Source organism: Dipodomys merriami, unplaced genomic scaffold (genome assembly GCF_024711535.1).
Source record: "Dipodomys merriami isolate MVZ:Mamm:240054 unplaced genomic scaffold, mDipMer1.0.p SCAF_35, whole genome shotgun sequence".
In the NCBI taxonomy this organism is placed as follows: Eukaryota; Metazoa; Chordata; class Mammalia; order Rodentia; family Heteromyidae; genus Dipodomys; species Dipodomys merriami.
The window spans coordinates 5,040,225-5,055,602 of NW_027205048.1; positions in this window are offsets into that span (position 1 = coordinate 5,040,225).

Below are 15,378 nucleotides of genomic sequence, written 5' to 3' on the forward strand. Positions count from 1 at the left end.
GCTCCGGCCGAGCTGGTCCGTCGCAGGTGTCTGTGTGTTTCAGTTGTTAATTTATTGTTTGTCAAGGGCTCTTATTTTATTTAAAGCACGAGTTGTGAACACCAGTCTTACAAAGTCCAAACAGGCAAGATGAATGTGAAAAGCAAATGCAGGTAGAAGCATACAACAAATTCTAATCAGGGAGACATGAGCTGCTCTGTAACCACGGCCTTCTCTAGGCAGATGCATGGCTTAGGGCTGCCAGACCTTAGTACTGTCCAGCTTAAGTTAAGTTATTCATTATATACAAGCGCTCAGCCTTTAAATGTCGATTCAAATTCATGAAGCACTAAGATAGGCTGAACCTGCCAGCCAGTTCCCAATCACTGATTTATAGGAACACTCTGTGATAAATGCTTACAAATTAGGTACAAAGCTAAAAATAACCTTTCTGAAAAGGAAGGCTATCTATCTGAGTGGAAACATGTGAGCAAAAATTGTTGATCAATAGCCCAGTGGAAACCCTGATTAATCCAGTGAAAATGGTAGTGAAGAAAGAAATAAAAGTGGATGCCAACCTTAAGGGAGATCATTAGGGGACCCAAAGGTGGGTATCTGGAAATTAGAACTTATCCTGAAAATAATAAAGAGCTATTGAAGATATTCCAGCAAAGGAGGGACTGGCACTTTCCTGCCAAAGAGTCATAGAAAACCAGGCCTATGAGCCAAGTATTGGTGGTTCATACCTGTGGAAACCTGGAAGATCAAGGCTGGAAGCCAACTCAAGTACAAAAGTGTACAAAACTCCATTTCAAATTAACCAGCAAAATTCCAGACCAGAAGTTCAACTCAAAGAACATCAGCTGTGAGTGAGAAAGCCAAGCAGGAGCACAAGACCCTGAATTCAAACCCCAGTACCAGCACATAGAAATACCAGGCCTGTTTACAGTCTCTTTTTCTGAAGTATGGAAATCTCTTCTCTTTTTAGTTAAAGTAATAGAAATCTAATCACAGGGGAGAGTCAGGGAAGGATGCAGCTCTTTCTATGATATTAGGGCAGCTGAAATCCAAGCCCAAATCAGTTCTGCCAATTCACTGACTTCACTTTGTTCTTTTTTTTCCCTAAAGCCACTTTCTTGTCATTCTGTCACTTTTAATGTGTAAACTACCTCTAAAAAGCCACCTTGAAGTGACTTAATATGTGTTCCAAAGGTCCTAGGACAATGGGTCCCACTCCATGAAGGATGCAATCGATTCCCTTGAAATCACTAATGCAAAAAAGAAGTGGGGCCTGCCCAGTAGGATAATGGTTTCAGTGCACAGAAAAGGAGGCCCTGGCATGCAGTCATGGGCTTTGGTGATCTGAAGGAGAGAATGCTGATTCCACTCACGATAAGCTCAAGAGAAGAGGACAGAGATCAACATTTGCATTTTTCCAATGGCTAGTTGATAGGAGGACCTCTGTCACTCAGATTCAGGTGGACAGCTTACATATGGGTCATGTTGCTATTCACCCTACCCAAATCACTTTCACCAGCTGGAAAATTGACTTGTGCTGTGGATAGCAATGAGGCCAAGTGGGGTGATTTTTTCCAAGGTTTCCAAGGTTTCAAGAATCTCAAGGATGGTTGTGGCCATCCTTATGCTTAACCAGTGTCCTGCAAGTTGGCACCAATGGCCATCATGCATTACTTTCTACTGCTAAACCCCCTCCCATCATCGATGTTGAACATTTGAGAGTCTGAAACATGAGTCTTTTGCTCTTTCTAGTCATGCGAATTTGATTTTAGAGCATGGAGTGCTGGGTTTATGGCATCTAGTTCCATGGTTAGTAACAGAATGCAGTCAATGGGTGTCAACGAGGTGCAGTTTTTATCAGACATGTCCTAATTCATGGACAGTAGTGGGAAGTGACCAGAAAGAGAGTAACTAATAGTGGGAAAAAAGGTAGAACAAGAAAGAGATGTTTTGCTCCAGAAATGAGAGTCTAGACAAGGGTCAGTAAGTATGGGAATTTAAGGGAGTCCTGACAGCCATTCCCCAGAGGTCATGAAGGGTCTGATATGTTACAACTAGAAAGGGGAGTGGCAGCCTACCAACATTTCATAAGCATATGCTCTCATGATATCTTTTCAATGCATAGTTAAAAATAGTAACAACACTGCAGACAAGTAGGTCAAAGTTTGAACAGAGGTTGCTTCAAGGAGACAGGGCATTCTATTTATCTGTGCCTCAATACATTATATACTTTCCAAGTACTTCTGAAACAATCAAGTATTATTCTGTAGTGAGAACAAGAAAGAAAAAGAAAAATAGTGGGGGGGGGGAGAATGGAAGAAACAAGAAAGAAGTTTGGTAAAGGATGGCAAACACTTAAGAGACTGAATCTCATCCCAGTACCAGTCACACAAATCACAGCTTAGAGTCTCCATTGAAGGACTAGCTCCACTAGACACTTAAGAAATTGTAGTCAGTCTATCCAGCAGCTTTTCTTCAAGATAAAAATGCCCCAGACAGGAGGCCAGCTTACAAATGGTGATTCCTGAAAAGGCTCTGCATGTGGAGCCTTGAAGTTTTGAAAATGCTTAATCTCTGCCTACCTGTCTCTCCACTTATTAGAAAGATTAGATAGAGAGTAGCTATGTAGATAGATAGATAGATAGATAGATAGATAGATAGATAGATAGATAGATAGATAGATAGTACCTATATAGATAATTGATAGAGATATATGCATGCATACATAGATACCTGCATAGATTTAGATTGGAATATTTTCTAGTATGAAATACTGTGAGATACAACTTCTAATATATTTTACTATTTAAAAATTTTTGTTATAAAGGTGATGTACCGAGAGGTTACAGTTCCATAAGGCAGATAAAGACTACATTTCTTTCTGGACAGTGTCACCCTTTCCCTTGCCCTCTCCCAGTACAACTTCTAATTTTGCAAAACTTCTTTTTGAGTGTCTGACCTTCCACACAACTCTCACCACAACTCATTTCCTTTGGTGAGACTGAATGACCAACATGGAACCACTTTTCCAAGACTACACAGTGAATTAAGGGCAGAGGCAGAACTGTGGCAGAATGTAGGGGTGTCCATGCCCAAGCTTTGTTAGGGGAAGCCCAGCTTCTCAGAGAGGAAGAGGGAGCTGAGCTGTGGTGATTTCTGAGATGCTCACAGAGTTGTAAATAAATTTCCTATCACTTTAATTGTTTTAAAATCTGCTACCTGCTAAGGAGGATCAATTTCCATAGCTTTGGAAATCATCTTAAGAGAACAGAATGTTGTTGGGTGCTAGGAGCTCACACCTGTAATCCTAGCTACTCAGGAGTCTGATAACTGAGGAGGTCCTGTTCAAAGCCAGCCCAGGCAGGAAAGTCCATGAGACTCTCATCTCCAATTAACCACCAGAAAACCCAAAGTGGCATTGTGGCTCAAAGTGGTAGAACACTAGCCTTGAGCCAAAGAGCTCAGGAACAGGGCCTAGGCCCAGAGTTCAAGCTCCATGACTAACCAGAGAGAGAGAGAGAGAGAACAGAAAGTTGATTTCTAGTAGCCAGAGCAATGTGAATGGTCTGATGCAACTAGTGAAGCTCATAGCGTCCAAAGGTCAAGACAAGAAACCATAGTACTACTCAGAACACGCAATACTTGGGGGAAATTGCAGACTCCATCAGGCAGCTTCCAATTTGTTCAAGTTCTTTTCCTTTAAAAGAAAAGAAAATTGCAGTATTTTGTTCTCCCAGAAAGGATATTGCATACATGTGTGTACAATTCTGGATGATTCCAAAGTATCAATATTATTATTTAGACCAACCAACCTATTGGCTCACTAAATCACAGCCAGATACAGCATTTGAATTGTGAACTTCAAAGGAGATGAGAAAATCAACTGTCTCCATAACAACAAAGTCAGTCAACACAAAAGCAATTGGGATTGAAACCAGAGAAACACCTTAACCAAATCCCAATACTGCCAGTGACCTGAAGGTGGTGTTGACCTAGATGTTTCTTGCAAGCTGGAATCCTGCCTGTTCTCCGCTTTCACCTGATTTCCCAATACCTGAGCAGTCACAGGATAATCAGAGAGTAGGTGGATGATTTAAGACCAAAGTCACTGTTTGAAGCACCTTGAAATTTAAAGCACCCAGACTCTTGATAGTCTGAAACATAAAAAAGAGAGAGGGGGTGGAATTCCTGTCCCCTCAACACAGCGAGTCCCTGAGAACCTAAGCTGTAAAATCACTAAGGACTCAGTCAAAGATGCAAACGGAAGGGTTTAATGCTGCTTAAAGGTCGAACACCTTATCTATGGTCCTATAGTTCTCATCTTCATGCTTCTAATGCTGAAACACAGCTTGCCACAACTCCACTCCCTCCTATTCTTACTGAAGCAATGACGTCATACGGCAGGTCTTACGATGCCTTTGTCTGGTTAGCAAGAGACTCAGAAATCATTGCACTTGATGTCATTATTTAGCAGATGTTTAATTAGTGTTACATGATAGACCTCAGTCCTTAAAGTAGAAATTCAGATGTGGATAAATGGAAGACAGTTTCTTTTTTTTGAAATCCTTACAGCAGAGAGAGAGAAAATGAGAGGGGGGGGAGAGGGAGAGAGGAAAAGAGAGAGAGAAAAAGAGAGAGAAAGAGAGAGGGGGGAAACAGAGAGCAGAAACAGAGAGAAGCCAGGTGCCGGTGGCTCATGCCTATAATCCTAGCTACTCAGGAGGCTGAGATCGGAGGATCACGGTTCAAAGCCAGCCCAGCCAGGAAAGGCCATGAGACTCTTATCTCCAATAAACCACTCAGAAAACCAGAAGTGGCGCTGTGGCTCAAGAGCTAGAGCACTAGCCTTGAGCTGAAGAGCTGAGGAACAGCGCCCAGGACCAGAGTTCAAGCTGCATTACCAACAACAACCACAAAAAAGAAAAGAAAAGAAAGAAAGAAAAAAGAAAAAGAAAGGGGGTACAGAGGGAGAAATGGGGAGAAAGAAAGAAGCATGCCATAAGATATAATAATGTAACCATTTATACAACCAGATAGCTTCAAAGTGTGTAGAAATGATGGTGCAAAGCCAGGCACCAGTGTTGATGCCTGTAATCCTAGCTACTCGGGAGGCTGAGATCTGAAGATCAAAGGTTGAAGCCAGTCTGGATAGGAAAGTTCATGAGACTCTTATATCCAATTAACCACTAGAAACCCAGAAATAGCGCTGTGTCTTAAACTGGTAGATTGTTAGTTAGCCTTGAGCAAAAAGCTTAGGGACAGTACCCAGGCCCTAAATTCAGGCTTCATGAACAACAAAAAGCAAATAAAAAAGAAAAGAAATGATGATACATAAAGGTTGTTTTGTGATTCTTTGGATCAGCAGTTCCCAAAATGTAGTCTGTAGGCTTCTTTGAGTCCTCATGACCCTTTCAAGAAGTTCAAAATAATAATAATTCTAAGCTATTAATTGCTTTGTTTCACTGGGTTGACATTTGCACTAGTCATTTAAAAGCAATAGCTTTTGAAACTGATGTCACCCTAACAAGAATCAAACAGTGAGCCCCAACAAAAACAGTGAGTCCCATCAAAAACAATAGTTATTTGTCAGTTCCTTTGAGGGTCTGTGTTTTTAAAGCAGTTTTCTCTTAAGAATATCTTGATGAGCCAGGCTCTGGTGGGCATATCTATAATCCTAACTCTTCAGAAGGCTGAGATCTGAAGATCACATTTGGAAGCCAGATGGACAGGAAAGACCTTAATAAGATTCTTACGTCCAATTAACAATCAAAAACCTCAAGGGGTAGAAAACTAGCCTTGAAGAAAATGCTCAGGCATAGTGTCCAGGCCCTGAGTTCAAGCCTCAGGACCAGCACAAAAGAGGAGGAGGAGGAGGAGGAGGAGGAGGAGGAGGAGGAGGAGGAGGAAAGAGGAGGAAGAGGAAAGAGGAGGTGGAGGAGGACAAGCAAAAAGTTGAAACTGGAGGTGTGGCTCAAGTTGGTAGAATGCCATCTCTGAATGAAAAAGCTGAAGGAGGGCCTGAAGCCCTGAATTTAAGCCACAGTACTAGCAGAGAGAGAAAGAGAGAAAGGAGGAGAAGGAGGAGGAGGAGGAGGAGGAGGAGGAGGAGAAGGGAGGAAGGAGGAGGAGGAGGGAGGAGGGAGGAGGGAGGAGGACGAGGACGAGGATGAGGAAAGAGGGGAGAGAAGGAGGAGAAGAAAGAAGGCGGGAGAGTGGGAGGAAGGGAGTGTGTGTGTGTGTGTGTGTGTGTGAGAGAGAGAGAGAGAGAGAGAGAGAGAGAGAGAGAGAGAGAGAGAGAGAGAGAGAGAGAGAGAGAGAGAGAGAATGAAAGAAAAAGAGAGAGAGAGAGAGAGAGAGACGGAGGATAATAGTAACACTGGTTGGGCCCAGGTGTCTGTCAGTGGATCCTCTAATGCAGCTAGGGCTACCAACTTGACCTAGGAATGTTTCCAGAGGTTGGGTACTCATGATGGAGAAATGTCAGGAACCAGAGCCCTGATTTCCTGGAGAGCAGAGCGAGGGAGATCTGAGGAAACTTCAGTTTTCTATAATCCATTCAAACCATGTTAGTCTTTGACATGAACAATGAAAATTATTGTCAGTCTTATGTAAGATGTCCTTAATCACTCAAGTGCTCCATTTTTCCAGCTAGATTGCTGCCTTAAAGCCCTTCTTTGTTGAAAGTCTGCTGCTACTACTGTACATAAACTAGTTTTTCTGAACTAAATCATTGGATTAATTAATCAGAGCCTTCTACAGGCCCAGGAATGCTCTGTGACTATTTCCGAATCCAGGGTAGAGGCTGAATACATGGATCTGGGAGCTGATGGTGCGACCCAAAGCTATTTCTCTCTTCACTGACAAAGACAGGTTTGTACATCCTAAAGACATTCAAGGAGCAAGTTTCCTAGATACTTCCACTTCTAGGAGAAAAGTCATGTCTTAACACCTCAGAGTTCTGTCTTTCAGCATAGACTTCTTTGGGACTTCCATAGATTATGAGGACATTCTGGGACCCAGGGCATACTATCTCATCATTTCCAGATATTCTTTATCTGAGTCCTTGAGTCTGGGCAAAGTCCTCTTTTTTTTATTCCTTAGAGATTCAGTGAACAGATATTTACTAAACAGTTACTGAAATTTTTCAGGCTGTGAATTGATGAGGTCAGAGGTGTCTTCTAAGATTAGTCAATAATTTTCCTGGTCAACTGGTGCCAAGAATAAAAGCTTAGACTTACTACAACAGATCAGTTAGCATACTGCAAGTCCAGAGTGGTGATGAGAAGCCAGGAAGCTATGAGATCGTATATAGAATTAGGTTAATAAGCAAATATAGTGTGGTAGCTTTAGAACCAAACAAGTATGGATCAAATTCAAGTACCAGCACTTAACCAGCAAGTGACTTCATCTCTCCAAGTTTTAGCTCCCTTATCTAGAAAATGGGGAGAATAAAACCTACTCTCAAACAGATAAATATAGATGATTCCCCCCCCCTCAAAAAAGTAGTTATAATTAGAATGCCATCTGTTCACTAAAACTGTTTCCCATTCATACTGGGCATAAAACTGAAGTTATGTGTCATCTTGTGACTGAGTTCCAGCTAATGAACAATGAGCAGAATTGCTATGTAGTACTTCTAGACACAATTTTTTATTAGATTCCTCACTGCAGATTTTATATACCTTTTCCCCATCTACTGACTCAATACAAAAACCTCTGAGGACTCAAAGCACAAAGAAGTTCCAAGAAGCTCAAGTTCCTAGATGACTATGAAACATTGTGCACCAACTGTTCACACTGAGCATCTTGATATGTGTAAAGAAAATAAATGTGGAGGCTGAGTGCCAATGGCTGGCACCTGTAATCCTGGCTATTCAGGAGGCTGAGATCTGAGGATCACAGTTCAAAGACAGACTGGCAGAAAATTCCACAAGACTCTTACCTCCAATTAACCAGGAAAAAAGAGGCAAATGGAGGTATGGCTCAAGTAGTAGAGCATCTAGCCTTGAGCAAAAAAAGCAAAAAAAAAAAAAAAAAAAAAAAACCTGAGTTCAAACCCCAGTACTGACACAAAAAATATTTTTATTATATTAAGCCAGGGAATTTTTCTATCTATCCATTCTGACACAAAACCTGGCTTAATAATCCCTCAATGAACAATTCTAATAACATTCTTTACTGTTATGAGAAATTCAAGGTCATACAAGTTCTCCGACTGATTAAGAAGACAAGGTAAATACAGGCAGCCATATCCTTGTTGTAGATATCAGAAATTCAAAAACGTTCATAGTCCCCAGAGGCTGAGAAATTTGAAATGGCTTCAAACAGCAGATGACTTTGAGCTTGTCTTTGAAGATAGGCATGTATTGCCTAAGGCACTAAAGATGCCATTCATTTAACAATATTTTAACACATCAACAAGAAATCCTTCATTATCTTGTACTCACTTTCATAGTCTATAGGATACTTTGGCTATCATTCAGTATTTCTCTGTGTCTAAAGTCTTTTGAAAGTGATTTTCAAAGTGGTCTGGTCCCTGGGTTTTTCACAATGGCCTTTAACCATTTGCAAACTTCTGAAATCACTAGCATTCCTACTCTTCATTTTCAGAAGCCTTGTACCCAAGGAAGAAAGGCCTGCCAGCTCCCGAATTTTTCAAATCATACCTCTTAGGTCTAGTCACAGCCCCAGGTCTGTGGCTTAAAGAAAATAAGACCATACTTGTGTGATTGTATTGCTATGCTTCTTGTAACAATTGACCAATTAATCCATTTTCAACTACTGTTTTCCTCGGGTTAAGCATCAAGATCACATAAGCAACGAGGAGGTTATCAATCTATCAGAAGAGTTTTATGTTTTAATCATTACCATATGAAAAGCTTTCCTGCTCATATATACCTAAGAAAATGAATTGTAGATGAAATGATGGAATTCTGCTATGATTTATAAATTTATTTTTGTCTTCAACAATCAAAATTTTGTCTTTAGTCTTTAAAACCAGAGTGCCTATTTTATATAAATGTCAGAAACTACCTTTGTGACCTCACAAGTTTTCAGGCCTTCCAGAAATAGTTAACAGAGGTATTGCAATTCTACAGTGTCAGAAATTCACAATATAATATAATCATCACCATCATCATCATCATCAACATCATGGAAAATCAATCGGAAAATGTCACACAATAGTCTGCTTGCTTATTAAACAAATGAGATCTATATATGCAGGGCTCAGAAGAGAAAATGGGATTAATCAGACTTCAGTGCAAGAGACCACTTCAAATATATTTTAATGTCTGTGTGAGTGGAGCTGGAGGATTGTGTAGACCTCTCCCCCACTCCCAACCACTCCCATCTCAATGCAATTTAGTTCTTAAAGCAAAAGGATGCATCAGTGAGTGTCTGCACTACAGTTGCATAGAAACTCCTTTGATGCAATATAGAAATGGCCTCCTCTTCAACATTTCAGCAGTGGCATCTCTGCAAGTTCATTGATCAAAATCAGCATTATCAGCTAGCATTGACTGCAAAGAATTGATGAGAGAAAAGCCAGAGGGGGCTTCAGAAGTTTGTCTGTGTCTCCCTATGCTGACTGGACCGAATTTCACTAACTTCACAAAGAAATATCAAATTGCATTCATTCTTCACTGGAAGTTGATGGTAGAGGTAGTTACATAACAGTTTGAAAACACAGTTTAACTTATTCAGTGCTGACTTTGCGTCTGTCATTCACTCAAGCAGTAAAACATTGATGCATCAATTATGTGTTGTGTTCTGTGTCAGAAGCTAAGGCTTTATTGCTAACCAAAAACTTCAGCACATTCCAATGCCATGCCTCAATAAAGTTTTCACTGTAGTTGGACAAGACTTCATCCACAAAAAAGTGGCCACTATCATGACCATAATTTAGAGATGAAGGAGAAAACAGTTGTCAGTGTTACAAGAGGGTATCTTTTGCTAGGTGCTAGTAGCTCATGCCTGTGATCCTAGTTACTCAGAAGGCGGAGATCTAAGGATCATGGGCCAAAGCCAGCCCAGGAAGCAAAGTCCATGAGATTCTTACCTTCTATGTACTACCAGAAAACCAGAAGTGGCTCTGTGGCTCAAAGTGGTAGAGCACTAGCCTTGAGCAAAAAGAGCTCAGGCACAGCACCCAGGCCCTAAGTTCAAGGTCCATGACAAAAAAAAAAAAAAAAGAGTGTATTTTCAGCTTGTGAAACAATATAGCTGCTTAAGAACAACAAATGGATTTCAACACCTGTTATTTCTGATTAATGGTGCCTGTTTGGAATGCAGTGCTTCTAAGGTGCTCTTAGAGATCAGAGGGAAAGCATGTGTTGATTAGTGATGTCTGGTACAGATACAGAAGGGGAAAGGAGACTATGTGTGACTTGCAAGTGTCTCATGGACCTGGTAGCCATCTAGAGAGAGAGCATGGGCATTGAAGAACAGAGTACAGTGTTGCTGAGACTGCATAGTCTGAAGGGATTATGATTATTTCAGTTCTTTTCTAAGCTGCTTCTTCCTTTTACATTTTTTCTAACTAGCTCATTTCTCATCATGCCTTGCACAGTCAACTGCCAGACACATGAAAGCAAATGAAATTCCCTCTATGTCAGGCATAATTACAAACGATATCCAACTTAGTTAAATTTTAAGCATAAAGAAGACAGGAATGATTCAGTGGGTGAGAAATGTCTTCCCGTGAAATTTCTGGAGAGAAAAATCAGTCAACCAAAACAGATATGGGTGTTACAATATTAGTCCATTAATTCTAATTTCTACAAATTAATGAGATTATTACTCTGATTTTAAAATATGACTCCACAATGAAAGTGAGGTAATCGGCTGAGAGAGAGTGGAGGAGGGGAAAGGCTGGGGGGGGGGGTAGAGAACCCAGAATGGCAAAGATGGAACCGCAAAGATGGAAATTGTCAGAGTATGGCATGCCAAGCAAGAAGAAATATGCTTTGGTTCAAAAGTGGGGAAAAAATGGGTGAATAGAAAATTAAACACTGAAAAGAATTTTAAGAAAGATGATCTGAGTGTCAGTGACTATAGATCATCCTACATTCAAGGTTCCTTGTCATACTCCTTGCTTAGGACACTTTGCCCCTGCAGATGCATGCACCTGGCACCCACAGGAGTACATGCACACATACACACACGCCATCACAAAATGTCACACACCACTACATATTCTAACTCCTTCTCATTCTTCAAGCTCCATCTTAAGTCTCTCCTCCAAGAGATAGTCTTGACCAAGAGACTCCTCTCTGCTCTGCTCCATTATTCTTTATCTTGGGTCATTCCTTGATATCTTTACTTATCTACAAGCTGAAAATAGATGAAGATAAATTTAAAGATAGATAGATGATAGATGATGATGATGCATACATAAACATACATACATACATACATACATAATGTGGTGAATGAATCAATTGGTAAACAAATAAAATGATACATGAGTGATTCTCTGGGAAGTTAAGAGCAAAGTAAATTATTTGTCTTGGATGTCTTAGACCAGCAGTAAGAGGAACTACTTTTTATCCTTCAGCCTTGTGATTAAGGCTGGGGATGAAGAGAATAGAGGAGAAAGGGAAGAGAGGGGCCAATGGATTGATAACAGACATGACTAGGGATCATGCCCTTCTGAATGAGCAAGTAGCTGAACCTTGTTCATGGTCCCAGAGAAGGCTCCAAGGTGAAGGGCAGGAGGCATATCTACTGTGGGTAATGTGGTGTCTGCAGCTGGCATCCTCTGGGTCGGGGTAGGGGGCAGGGAGGCGGCACTTCCTGCTCTGAATTTCTGATGTGCTGTCAGCAAGAGATCTTTTCTCACTTCTCAGTTCTCCTTTATGAAGTGTACTTTCTACCCCTTTCTCAGGGGAATGGCTCACTCCCAGGGTGCTGTGAGGTCTGAGCCTGGGAAGGCTGCTTGGGAATGCCCCCTTCATTTGCAAATTGGCGAACAGTTTCCCATTGAATGGAAGAAAGCTGGTTTCAGAGCTTGAGGGAAATACTAAAGCCCATTTAACAAACTCAACATTTAATGAACTCAAAACAGTGAATGTTATAAAAAAGTAAACTAATAAAGCAACTTTTTAACTCTTAATGCATGCTTATTAGTTTTATGTTTACAATCCCACCTGTCTCATCAGTAGGTGTTCACTAATCTTCTTTACCACAGGACCTACCCACCGCCTATGTGTGACTCCTGAGCACCAGATAACAATGTGGATCCAAATTTTGCAAATGGAAATCCTTTTGCACCCCTGGTCAGCTTTTCACAAATCACTCAGAACCTTCAAAAAGAACAAGCCTAGCACCACTGAATGCCAGGCAATTCACAAAGGAAGGAGCAGGACAGACAAACTCATCTTTCGGTGTTTTCTACAAAGCCCTCTTTATTGGGTGCTTTCAGAATCCTGGGAATTGATAAGATCTTTCCATCAGTTTTAGGTGTTTCTCAAGAGATAGCTATGATCTCACTGGGAGATTTGCTTTTGGATGTCTTCTCCTCCCTGCCAAACCCCCCCCCCCCACCCCATGGTGGGGTATCACTCCATCTTTATTGGGAGGGGAGAGATATGTTAGAAAGCAGAGGGGATTGGACAGGGCAACAGAATGGAAGCAATTATAGAATAAGTATCAGAGCAAGTATCAAATACTGTTTGGCCCAAATACATTTTGGCCCATGCTGTTTCTTATGCAAATTAAACATCTAGAGACCAGCCTGTGGTAAAAATGAGATCCACTTCCCCAACTTCATTCAGCTCACCCTTGAAAGCAGTATCACGTACCTGATTGTCAGCCGGATCTCTAACTCTAAGAAACTGTAGGAGAAATCTCTTTCTCTGTCTCAGAATCTTATCCTCATCAGGCTTTTCCAGAAATCAAAAGCACCTGCTCTTTTGTTCAGGTGGGCATCTAAAGAGAGCGCTATTACCATTAGAAAACAGCCAGAGTTCATTCAGGAACACTAGCGACATGTCCCTCCCGCTTGAGGACACCAACCTCAGATGTCCACCCTTCCCACAGCGCACCTTCATGCCTGACCACGTGCCCAGAACTGTGCGAAGTGATTCACACGCACTGCTTCAGTACATCCATGCAACCGCAAGAGGAGATGGGGGAAGCCTCGTTTAACAGATTTGGAAATCAAGGCTGGAAGCAGTCAACTTGCCCAGTCACTCCATTGGAAATAAGACAGTCTCACCCTGCAATTCTAGAACCTGAGCTCTAAAGACATATGACATACCCAGCACCGATGACCATGATGTGTGCTGTTAGTGATCATTTACTCATTTACTCATTTACTCATTTACTCATAGGATCCCCTCTTTAGATTTCCCACATAGAAACAAAGGGACATCTGGGGACCTCACCCTGGCACAGGAAATTAAACATGTTTATAGATATAGATGAGGGAAGGAGAGTAACAGAGACAGAGATCAACAGGGAGATATGTCAGAAAGATCTCATCTAATATTCTGTGTGACACTGTGTCATAAACATTATCATATCCTTCCACAAGAAGAAGAAGTTTAGGTAGATGCCAGTGGCTCCTATCTATAATCCTAATTCAGGAGGCTGAGATCTGAGAATCACAGTTCAAAGCCAACAACTCTTATCTCCAATAAACTACTCAGAAAAAGCCAAAAGTGGTGCTTTGGCTCAGGTGGTAGAGTGCTAGCCTTGAGTGATCCAAAGAAGCTCAGGGACAGAGTCCAGGCCCAGAGTTCAAGCCCCAGAACCAGGAAAGAGAAAGAAAGAAAGAAAGAAAGAAAGAAAGAAAGAAAGAAAGAAAGAAAGAAAGAAAGAAAGAAAGAAAGAAAGAAAGAAAGAAAGAAAGAAAGAAAGAGGGGGAGAGGGAGGGAAGGAGGGAGGAAGGAAGGAAGGAAGGAAGGAAGAAAAAGAAGAAATTTATTCTCACAGGAGCCCAAGAACATACTAGTAGTTGGCCAAAGTGGATTATGTTGGATTCAGGTTAACTTCTAGTGTTCAGTCTTACCCCTAGAGCACCAGGAAACAGCTCTTCAGCATCCACCAGAGTCTTCACTGGAGTTAGGAAAGACATAATTTCTACTGCAGCCATCTTCATGAGTGAACTTTACCTTTCTAGGTGAGACAGATAAGGTGCTATTGTTGCCCTGCCTGTGCCAAAGTTGGCTGAAAAGAAATATGTATTTGAAGAGAAGCAAACACCCTGGCTTCAGCATCCCCCAGCATACCTGCCATGAACAATCACTTAGGTCATAGCAGGGGTCTATTCTTTGTACAACTGTCTTCTCTTAGTCTCCTGTGTTGGCTTGGCTTTCCTGCTCCTTCCTGAATCATACTTTCTGACCTTCTCTCTTTCTCTCCTCCCATCCCACATTCCCCCTATAGATCCCCATACTCTGCACTGCCCTCCTCACCCCCACCCCCCGCCCGGGTTCCTCAAGAAACCCACATCTTCTAGGGCCGAATCCAGTGCCTGACTATCACAGAGTCACAATAAATGCTTAATAAAAGGTAAGGAAGAAGAACTATAGAATGAATGTTAAGCCCCTCCACTGATCCATACAAGATTTTATGTGTTTTCTTTCTGCTCAGGAATGAACAACAGCAAACAGACTATTACTGATGTGTGCAGGGTGCATGAAATTCAATACTAGTGTTCAAATATATATTATATTTATAAATATTATATATATAATACTGCTCCTTCTCCTCTTATCTCAGCCCATTTGATCCTTATCTATAAAATACATTGCATATGTGTTATACAATACAGATATACTTGGAGTAACATGAGACAGAGGTCTCAATAAGACCTATAAAAGTTACTTCCAAGGGAAAAATGCAGCTTACAAAATACATGTTAACAAAAGCTCTTCCTTTTTTAAAAAAATTTAAATCTTATTTCTCTAGTACTTGAAAGTTTATATCATTTCTCTTTGCCTACTCTGAGGTCAGTCCAGGATTTCAGCCTCCATTTTATAGAGACGTAAACTGGGTCACAGAAATTTGTAATGGCTTGCCATGTAGCTATTAGCTTAATTCTTTGGCACCATTATTATAAAACATGGCATCCATTTTGAGGAAAGGAAACAACTCTGCTTTATCATTGTAATCATAATCTTTAGAAGTTAAAATGCCAGTGTTCCTACAATATGAAGTTACATGTGTTGCCAATGGTAATTCCGGAGCCTTCAGGAGAACAGCCTCTTCTCTGGCGTTTCCAGCAGGGTCTGGTTGTGTGACTGAGGACGGACTTACAGGAGAACCTTTCTATGTTTTCCTTTATCCAAGATGACTGCTCTGGGAGACTGATAAAAGTGTAGAAACCTAAAGGCTGTGCAGTTTAAAGTTCCTTTCAGATGAGCAAAGACATCC